The sequence below is a fragment of the Panicum virgatum genome, chromosome 5K (genome assembly GCF_016808335.1).
Source record: "Panicum virgatum strain AP13 chromosome 5K, P.virgatum_v5, whole genome shotgun sequence".
Lineage (NCBI taxonomy): Eukaryota > Viridiplantae > Streptophyta > Magnoliopsida > Poales > Poaceae > Panicum > Panicum virgatum.
In genome coordinates this window covers 22,682,936-22,694,165 of record NC_053140.1, presented here as the reverse complement: position 1 = coordinate 22,694,165, position 11,230 = coordinate 22,682,936, and positions in this window count along the sequence as shown.

Sequence of the window (11,230 nt, the reverse complement as noted above, 5' to 3'; positions counted from 1 at the left end):
AAATGAAAAACATAAAAGGGGGGCTGACAGCCGGGCCCCACTTGCCAGTGGGCGCCGGCCCAGCTTGCCCCCCTCCTCTGCTCTGCCCCGTGCGGGCCGGCGCAAACCGGGGCGCGCATGGCGCGCGCGCGCGGCGGCTGCTGGCCGGCCGGCCGGCGGCGCAGCGCTGGCGGCCCTCGCGCAGGGGCCCGCGCACCCTCAGCCCGCGCGGAGGCGGCGCGAGGCGGGGTGACGCGGCGGCGGCACTCCAGACTAGGGCGGCGGCGGCTGGCGGCGGCTTGCGGCGTTCCGGCAGCGGCGGCTTGCGGTGGCGGCGGCGTGGGGCGGCGCAAGCTCCAGTGAAGCCAGGCGGCCCTAGGGCGCGCGGTAGGGGGCTGCGGGCTGGAGCAGGAAGGTCCGGCGGCGCACGCGGGCGGCGGGCGGCGCGTTCCGCGGCGGCGCGGCTGCGATTCGACGACGGCGGCGCCGATTCGGGTGGGGAATAGGTCGGGGAGTAGGAGGAGGCCGCGATTGAGCTCACCGTGGGTCGATTTTGGGCGGAGGAGACCTCGGAGAGGGAGCTCGACGGCGCGGGGTGGAGTTCGGGGCGGACAGCAATGGCGGCCGCGTTCTGGAGCTCGACTTCGGCCGTGGTGGAGCTCCAACGGGCTCGCGGAGGGTCGTAAGAGGTGAAGGACGAGGTGGATAGGGGTTTGGGAGGATCGGGGCGCGAGGAACGACGGCCGGGCGATGAACGATGGCCGGCGCTGCGAGTGACGAGCTAGGGTTCGCTCAGTCCGCTCGCTGCGCGAGGAAGGGGATTGGGATGGATTGCACTGGAAGCCTCTCGACCTAGCGAGGAGAAGAGCGGCGCTCGGACGACGAGGATCGCCGGGATGAACGACGCGTGGAGTCGCTCGCCGGCGTTCAGTCGCCGGTATGGGCGCGGGCGTGCACAGTGCCGAGCACTGCAGTTCCTCTGCTCACTCGTTGACGATTTCTAACTCGATTTTTGACCAAATAAAACTCCAAATTTCATATAACAACTTGAAATTTGGCCAAAATAAAAGTTGTAGAGGATTAAAAGATCTACAACTTTCGTTTTGGGCGGAAGTTGATTTGGAGCTCAGATCAAGGACAAAAATGAGATCGAACACTGCTAACTAGATGTTTGCTAAGCGAACGCGATTAGCGTTAACGACGAATTTGAGTCCACGATTAGCGAGTTAACTCGTGATTAGCGAGACGATTAACACAGGGGTGTTACAGCCTTCCCCCCTTAAAAGAATCTCGTCCCGAGATTCAGGCACGAGAGAATTCAACAGGCGGAAAGGGTTCGAAGATGTAGTACCTGGATAAGCGTTTAAAAACTCTGGATACTTGGATTTCAGAAATTCCTCCTTCTCCCAAGTAGCTTCATCTTCGGAATGATTACTCCATTGAACTTTGTAGAATCGGTTGGTTGTGCGACGAGTAACTCGATCCTTGCGATCAATAATCTTGATAGGATGCTCAGGATAGGTGAGATCAGACTCTAATTGAATCGAGTCACTTTCAACAGCTTCAGTCGGAACTCTAAGGCACAATCTGAGTTGCGACACATGGAAAATGTTATGAACTGCAGAAAGATTTGCTGGAAGATCCAACCGATAAGCCACAGGACCGCATCGTTCCACAATTGGATATGGACCGATGTAGCGGGGAGCTAGTTTTCCTTTTATTCCGAATCTTTGCACGCCTTTCCAAGGTGATACTTTCAGATAGACGTGGTCACCGACCTTAAAGACGAGTGGATCTCTTCTTTTATCTGCATAGCTCTTCTGTCGAGACTGCGCAATCTTTAAGTTGGCTTGGATAAGGCGGACTTGTTCTTCGGCCTCTTGAACCATGTTGGGCCCAAAGATTGTTCTTTCCCCGGTTTCAGACCAATTAAGAGGTGTACGGCATCGACGACCGTATAAGGCTTCAAATGGAGCCATTTTGATGCTTTCTTGATAACTATTGTTATAAGAAAATTCAGCTAATGGCAAACATTGATCCCATTTCTATGGATAGGTTAAGACACAAGCACGGAGCATATCTTCCAAAATCTGATTAATTCTCTCTGTCTGGCCATCTGTTTGAGGGTGGTAAGCAGAGCTGCGAATCACCCGAGTTCCTAAGCATGTATGCAATTGTTCCCAAAAGCGAGCAGTGAATTGGCTACCACGATCAGAGATGATAGTCTTGGGTATACCATGCAGGCATAAGATATGCTCAACATATAACTCAGCATATCTTTTTGTGGAATAACGAGTACTGACTGGAAGAAAATGTGCTGACTTGGTCAGCCTGTCGACCACAACCCAAATAGAATCGTAACCCTTTTGAGTTCGAGGCAGGCCAACTATAAAGTCCATACTAATGTCTTCCCATTTCCATTCAGGTATACTCAAGGGTTGAAGAGTCCCAGCTGGTTTGAGATGACTGGCTTTAACCCTCCGACAGATATCACATTCTGACACATACTTGGCTATTTCCCTTTTCATCCGAGTCCACCAAAATCGTTGCTTCAGGTCTTGGTACATCTTGTTGCTACCCGGATGAATTGATAATCGTGAAGTATGGGCTTCATCAAGGATCTGTTTTCTGAGCTCAAAACTCTTAGGCACCACTAATCGGTTCTTGAACCATAACACATTTTCCGTATCCTGGTGGAAGCAATTCACTTTAGGGTCTCCTTCTGATAGTCTTCTCTGAATTTCCCTCACCCCCTTATCTTGCTTTTGTGCCGCTATGATGAGATCGCGAAGAGTAGGAGTAAGCTCGAGATGAGCCAATGTGCCATGTGGTACAATACTTAAATTCAGCTTTTCCATTTCAAAGCAAAGAGATTCGCTTAATGGTATAGCTGAGATGCAATGACAGTGAGCTTTGCGGCTTAACGCATCGGCAACTACATTTGCCTTTCCCGGATGATAATGCACTTCGAGCTCATAATCTTTAATCAACTCAAGCCATCTCCTTTGACGCATGTTCAAATCAGCTTGAGTGAAAAGATATTTGAGGCTCTTGTGATCGGTATAGATATTGCACAATGAACCTAAAAGATAGTGTCGCCAGATCTTCAGAGCATGGACGACAGCTGCTAATTCAAGATCATGAGTGGGATAGTTTTCTTCATGACGCTTGAGCGATCGAGATGCATAAGCAATCACCCGGTTCTCCTGCATCAAGACACAACCGAGTCCTGTGCCCGAGGCATCACAGTAGACATCGAATGGTTTTGTAGTGTCTGGCTGGGCCAAGATTGGAGCAGAAGTGAGAAGTGTCTTCAATTTCTGGAAAGCTTCCTCACATTGGGCACTCCAATAGAATTTGACACCCTTCTTAAGAAGTTCAGTCATCGGCTTCGCAATTCGGGAGAATTCTGGAATAAATCGTCGATAATACCCAGCTAAACCCAAGAAACTGCGGATTTCAGGAACTGAAGTTGGGGCTTCCCAATCGAGTACATCTTGTACTTTACTGGGATCCACAGAGATGCCCTCAGCAGATATGACGTGACCGAGGAATGGTACTTCCTTCAGCCAGAAGTCACACTTGCTGAGTTTGGCATAAAGCTGGTGCTCTCTCAGACGCTGAAGTACTATGCGAAGATGATGAGCATGTTCTTCCTCATTCTTGGAGTAGATCAAGATATCATCAATGAAGACCACAACGAACTTGTCTAACTCCGGCATGAATACCGAATTCATGAGGTACATGAAATACGCTGGAGCATTGGTTAATCCAAAGGACATCACCAAATACTCGTATAACCCATAACGAGTAGAGAAGGCTGTTTTTGGTATATCCACCGGTCTGATTTTTATCTGATGATAGCCAGATCGAAGATCTATTTTTGAGAATACCTTAGCTCCGGCTAGTTGATAAAAAAGAATATCAATACGGGGAAGTGGATATTTGTTTTTGATGGTCACTGCATTCAGAGGTCGGTAATCCACACATAGCCTCAGCCCGTGATCTTTCTTCTTTACGAACAGAGCCGGGCAACCCCAAGGTGAGGTGATCGGTCGGATATAGCCTTTATCCAGCAACTCTTGTAACTGGATTTTTAATTCAGCTAACTCGTTCGGAGTCATTCGATATGGCCTTCGAGATATAGGCGCGGTGCCAGGTTGTAACTCAATGACAAACTCAATATCTCGATCGGGAGGCATGCCTGGCAAGTCCTCCGGAAACACATCGGGGTATTCACAAACCACCGGAATTATCTCTAGGATTTTTCCCTCAAGATGGTATATGACAGTGGCTGGAATTGCATGCTGGGAAAGATGAATATCCATAGAACCGTACATGGAAGAGTTGAACTGAAGAACACGAGAATATGTATTGATGATAACGCCATGCTTCTTCATCCAATTCATTCCAAGTATGATATCTATCCCCTGGCTTGGAAGGACAATGGGAGTGAGTGGAAAATTTTTCCCACCCAAGCTAAGGGGAACATTTCGAACTACTTGGCCAGCATTTAATCGGTTGCCAGGTGTCTGAATAATGTAGGGTTTCTCTAGGCATGTTACTTGTAAGTGAAGTCGTGCCACACATGCTTCACTGATAAAATTATGAGATGCTCCAGAATCAAATAGCACAGTAACAGGGCAGTGATTAACGGAGAACGTACCCGCCATCACTTGGGTGCCCTCCGGAACTTCCTCCAGAGTAGTGTAGTTCACACGACCAGTCTTGGCAGGTACAACCTTCTTTTTCTGATCCTTCTGGCTGGAACCTTGACTCAGCGCAGGAGTCTTGTAGTTATTCTGCCGAGGTGGCAGACGACAGTCACGCGCAAAGTGCCCCAGGTTACCACAATTATAACAGGGGTAGTTGTTGGGGCGTGGAGCTTGTAGCATTAGGGGCCTCTGCTGCTGTGTCGGGAAACGAGGTACCCACGGTTGCTGTTGCTGGGGTGGCCTAGCAACCCAACGGCCCTGCTGTGGAGGACGGTTTGAAGCCTGCTGATTCCCGGTCTGAACCAACTTGTACCTCTGGGGTGCATTGCTGGAGGATCCAGCAGGTGCTTTTCTCTTCTTATCAGCTTTGTGTGCTAGTGTGGCATCTTCCTGAGTGATAGCTTTATTAACCAGATCGGTAAAGTTGTTGCAAGTAGTGAGAGCCAGTTTGTCCTGGAGCTTTGTACTAAGTCCCCTTCTGAAGCAATCTTGTTTCTTCTCATCAGTGTCCACATGAAAACCACCATACTGGGATAGCTGGTTAAAGGTCTGGGCATATTGGAGCACAGTGTTGGTCCCTTGTTTCAGGGCTAGGAACTCTGCCATCTTTCGCCTCATTAAGCTCGTAGGGATGTGGTGAGCTTTAAACACTGCCACAAACTCATCCCAAGTGAGACGTGTACCAGCGGGAAGTAGAGCCTTGTGATTGACCCACCATATTTTCACAGGTCCTCGCAGCTGTTGCGCTGCAAAGGCGGCTTTGTCCATCTCTGTGCAATTGAGGATGCTGAACTTATCCTCAATGGTGCGAATCCAGGCATCAGCCTCAAGGGGATCATCGGCCTTATGGAACAGAGGTGGCTGGGTGGCCAGAAATCCGACATAGTTAGTTTCTGCTGGTGCTAGCGGGGGAGCATGTCGACCTCTGCCGGCATTGACCTGGGCTTGCACCAGTTGCCTTATCAACTCCGTCTGCTCGTTGCGGTCAGCGATAAGAGCTGCAACAGCTTGAGCCAAAGAGGGAGGTTGTTGGGGCAGTGCTTCGTGATTCTCATTGTCATGATTATCACCCATCTGCAAAAATAATCATTCCCCTGGTTAGCCATTTCGCTATCAGGACTAATTCATGCAAATACAGATTGTGCATATATAATATGAACACACGGCATGAATCTTTCCCCTCACGATATGGTTCACCAAGGGAAGATAAACTAACTTGCTTTAGTTGAAAGCGCATCAACTCAACAAGTTTCATCCAGAGTAGCTCTAACGTATGCAATACTAAACATCGCTCAACAAAGATTCCAGATTTGAAGACAGTCGAGGCGCAACTCATGGCTGAAAATTTCACACAGTGACAGAAAAGATCATCACGGGAGTAAAATTTACATTAAGCAGCCACGCTGCTTCAGCTGGAACAAGGTTCAGTACAAACCAAGCCGTGCTACGGCAACAACCTAACATGGGAGAAGGTTTCACAAACGACCCTACAACACACCACTACGGGGTCTTACACGACCCGGCTACACACCACACTAGCGAGGGGTTATCCTACATGACTCGAACTACCGAGCCACAAAAGAATTCTCAACCCAAGGTTAGCCTAGAGCACTATGTTGGTCATCCTTCCCAACTATCCTACAGTTAGGCTACACTGCAAGGGGAGAATCAACACTATCCCACTGCGTCCTCACGGAGTCCCAGGTCCCGACTCGACTCCAGACACTCCCTCGATCTCCTCAGGGTCCTCTTCCTCTTATTCTTCTTCTGGCTCCTCCTCTGCTGCCTCAGCCTCCATCTCTGCTGCTGCCTGCACCTGAGCCTGAGCGTCCTCAATCCACTCCTGGGCCTGCTGAAGCTGCCCCTCAAGGTGCTGCACCATCTGAGTCCTGTTCTCTAACTCCTCCTGCAACTCCTGAATCCTGATCTTCCTCGCTCTGGACTTGGCCTTCAGGGTCTTAATCTTGTCCTGGGTACCAATCATGTGCTGCTCATGGAGGTGAGCCTCTCGAGCCTTGCTCCTGCATATCGCATTTTCCTCGCGCAGCTGCTCATACATGTTGCTCAAAGCTGAAGAGTAGCTGAACGAGAGTGCTGTCCTGACATTGTAGTCGGGCATCATGTAGTTCAGGTTGCGGTTCACCCGATCTGTATAGGCCTGAGTAGTCTCATCCCTCAGAGGAAACTCACTGTAAGGAGTATCTATCACCTCTGCATTATGCTTCTCTGAGAACTCCTCAATGGCCCTCCTAGCTGCAATCTCCCAGGAGTCAGCCAGCTTCCTACCATAGACAGTGAGCTGCCATGAGTCCCATTCCAAGCGAGCGGGGCAAGCAGGAATCTTCACGATCATCTGACAGCGCTCGGTGCCCAGCAAGCTAGACTCGTGTCCGGAGTACTGTGGGGGCTCAGTGTAGTCAAACGCCCTGAGCATCTGCCACAGCAAACGAGGAAAATGGCCGGTGTGGAGGGCATTGGAGTGCGCCCAACCCTCAGCGTCCACGATCACGTGCGTGAAGCTAGCCATCTGTAAGAACACATAGCGCTAACGTAAGTCACAGATTTTTAAAAGAACAGATTTAAACTTGGTAACGCAACACAAATAAATTTTTAAGAACACATAGTAAAAACATGGTGATCCAAATAAATTTTTGTGAAGCGCAACCGAAGGTAACAAAACAAACAACAACTCAGGAATGCAAGATGCAAGATGCATGCCACGTTCTAGCGTTTCTCACTCAAACAAGTACCAAAATATGGTATACGAGAGCAATCGGTGGCACAATTACGTTCTCTCCCTATATATAGACTAGTCGTTCCTACGATCAAGGATTTTATAACGCGCTTACGGAGTTAGTTTCCTGCAGAAGAACACAGAGACAGATATAAATATCCATTTCTGGACCCTTCGTGCCAGCACACACGAACGGCCCCCATGTGTCCTACGCCACACGGGTAACGCATATGCAGTTTCCCACATATTCACACATACATTACCATCCACTATAGAGATGGCACCCAGACGTTCGATGCTGAATGGGCAGCGCTGCATACGTCATAACAACGTATTCACTTCCCGTACACTCGCCTTACGGGACATCCAAGGGTAGACGTGTCCCAAGGGTCACGGTCATGGCCAACCGCATGACAGGTTTACATCTCGTAACATTGCCTTACGAAATGGCCGTGATCACAATCACACGGCATGAAATCCGCACTCCATATCAGACGGCAGATAGCGACAGGCTCATTTGAATTGAGCCTTATCACCTCCTCGTATGCTCATCATACGGGACCCGCGCACGTATGAAACACGTGGGCTATTCTAAGGACTACCAGAATGCTTACCTTGCTTACCTCAACGTAGGTGCGTCGTTACAGAAGTAAGGTTTAATAAAAAGTAAAAGCTGAAAGTGCTGGAATAAAATAGATACTTAGTTGCCACCTAACTTATATAACATAATTAGGGCATACGAACTATCTATTCTATTCCTTAGCGCATCTAGCGTCAACTTTTCGAAAAACCCGAAATCGTTGCAAGGTAATCACCCTAGTGCAATTTAGAGCTCTGATGCCAGCTGTAGCAGCACCGTTCAAATTAAACCGGCTTAAATGCACCAACCATCATCTTAATACTTAATCAAGTTACTGTGCACTTAAAACGGTGTAACCTGACAGGCTGTCGGGTAAAATCCCGATTAAACTACTGTACTCCAGGATCACAATTGCACTTAGACCCGTACGAAGACGAGCACAGGTGTTACCAGCATATAGAAATCTTCAAAATAATTTACAACACCAGTTTTACATAAAAGCCTTAAATACAAACAACAAAGTTCAAACGCACAGCGGAAGTTTAGAACTGAGTTCGAAATACAATACGATAGCTACGACGACGATAAAAGGTGAGCTCCACATCCTGCCCACCGATGTGACGCCAACCTGCCCAATCTTCACGGGGAAGACGGGGCCCACTCGACGGTCCAACCTGGAGGAAGTGGCTGTCCAATCCAGGACGCACAGATCTCCTCGAAGTCCGCCGGGACACAACCTGCTCAGAGGGGTTACAACAACAACCCTGAGTATACTAATACTCAGCAAGGCTTACCCGACTCTGGGTATACTTAGCCCATTACCTAGACATGCAAAGCTTTTTGGCTCTGGAGTTCTTTTGCTGAAATGCTACTAGGAGTGAATCCTTACTTTCAATATTTTAGCTCCATTTAGTACAGTGAGTATTAACTAAATTCGCCTAAACATCTAGAGCACACATGGTGGAGAAGATTATTCTTCAGAACAACAGATACAACATTCCATCGCTACCTTTCAATACTTATTTCACTTCTTACTACGATGTGACGCAGTGACCAAGGTTCTCTTAACCGAGAGAGACGGCGAATCGATCCGATTTAACCTTGCAAGGTGGACCTAACTCACACGACACATGTAAGCCCCGCCGGGCCATGCGCGTCAACTGTTTCCACATTACCACGGCATCTGAACTACGCCTGCTAAAACCCAGGTGATGGGCCCCTCGCGGTGAACTCCCGGAGAACCCGGAGGCGGCATCCTATCCAACACCCGCCAACTCCCACGCCCAGCGTAGCATGGCGGAATTCAAATCACAGCTGTAACGTGGTACACAGCTTACCGGTTTCGACTACCTCCTACTTCCGGTATGTGGTTAGTACTGTTCAAACTCGATCATCAGGGACAACAACGGTACGGTCCTCAATCGACACAGGCGGGAGTTCATTTTCTCATCTATTCCAACTCATTCCCGCCCGGTCTCCAATTCTTTTTACTCATCAACGTATTTCCAAGCCAAAGCTAAGGGATCAAGATCCTAAACTCGCGAGTGACAGTAATCACTCGACTTCTACCGAAAACCGATTTAGCAAAGCATTTCTATCGACACCTGCATACTAGTATAGGCCCACGGTACCTAGGGAAAAATGCATACTATGGTTTCATTCAACTCTTAGAACATAAATGCACAATACTTAAATAAACATTGAATAATTAAAATAAGGTTATGCTCCGGGGCTTGCCTTGCAGGTCAGCGGGGTTAACTAGGTCTCCGGGGGCGTGCTCAACGGCGACCTGCTGCTGCTCCTCTGCTCGTGGCTCCTGGACCGGCTCAGCAACTAGCTCGTGGACAGCGTCGTTCGTGGCGTCTACACGAATAAAATATGTCATGCAACAGTTAGGACACAGAGTAATGCATAAGAGCTTATGATGCGAAAACAAAGTTTAAACATTTAGCCTGAAGTGCTCCTTCCAAAAACAACTACTAACTTTTAAATAAAGAAAAGAGCATGGCTAGGGCAAACTACAAGCAAAACACTAACTTGCAAACATGATCTAGCAACACAATTAACCAGCGCACCGCGAAAGTAGTAAGGCATGCCACAGAATTTTTTTTTCCAACAATTAACGACGATCGAAAGCATTTATCTTAACCCTAGAAAAGCAATTAAACAACAAATAGATCCACACACTTGCATATAGAACAAGCACCTGAAACTTTTTCAGTGAACTACACATGCAAGAACTAAGCCACTACAAATTTTTCATAATTTTTAGAGTTATAGAACAAGTGGTACAAAATAAACTAGGTTAAACACAAATTAAATTCTCATCAGAGAAAAAGTGATAAAAAGCATGCTTAAGTATTTTTCCTCTGAAGATCATGATTTTAGAAACCTAACAAAATTGGTTTGGCATTTTTCGCATTCTTCTGTGAATTTCTATGGATTTTTAAAGTTTCAGCTAAAAAAAGAAATGAAAAACATAAAAGGGGGGGGGGGCTGACAGCCGGGCCCCACTTGCCAGTGGGCGCCGGCCCAGCTTGCCCCCCTCCTCTGCTCTGCCCCGTGCGGGCCGGCGCAAACTGGGGCGCGCATGGCGCGCGCGCGGCGGCTGCTTGCCGGCCGGCCGGCGGCGCAGCGCTGGCGGCCCGCGCGGAGGCGGCGCGAGGTGGGGCGACGCGGCGGCGGCACTCCAGACCAGGGCGGCGGCGGCTGGCGGCGGCTTGCGGCGTTCCGGCGGCGGCGGCTTGCGGAGGCGGCGGCGTGGGGCGGCGCAAGCTCCAGTGAAGCCAGGCGGCCCTAGGGCGCGCGGTAGGGGGCTGCGGGCTGGAGCAGGAAGGTCCGGCGGCGCACGCAGGCGGCGGGAGGCGCGTTCCGCGGCGGCGCGGCTGCGATTCGACGATGGCAGCGCCGATTCGGGTGGGGAATAGGTCGGGGAATAGGAGGAGGCCGCGATTGAGCTCACCGTGGGTCGATTTTGGGCGGAGGAGACCTCGGAGAGGGAGCTCGACGGCGCGGGGTGGAGTTCGGGGCGGACAGCAATGGCGGCCGCGTTCTGGAGCTCGACTTCGGCCGTGGTGGAGCTCGAACGGGCTTGCGGAGGGTCGTAAGAGGTGAAGGACGAGGTGGATAGGGGTTTGGGAGGATCGGGGCGCGAGGAACGACGGCCGGGCGACGAACGACGGCCGGCGCTGCGAGTGACGAGCTAGGGTTCGCTCAGTCCAC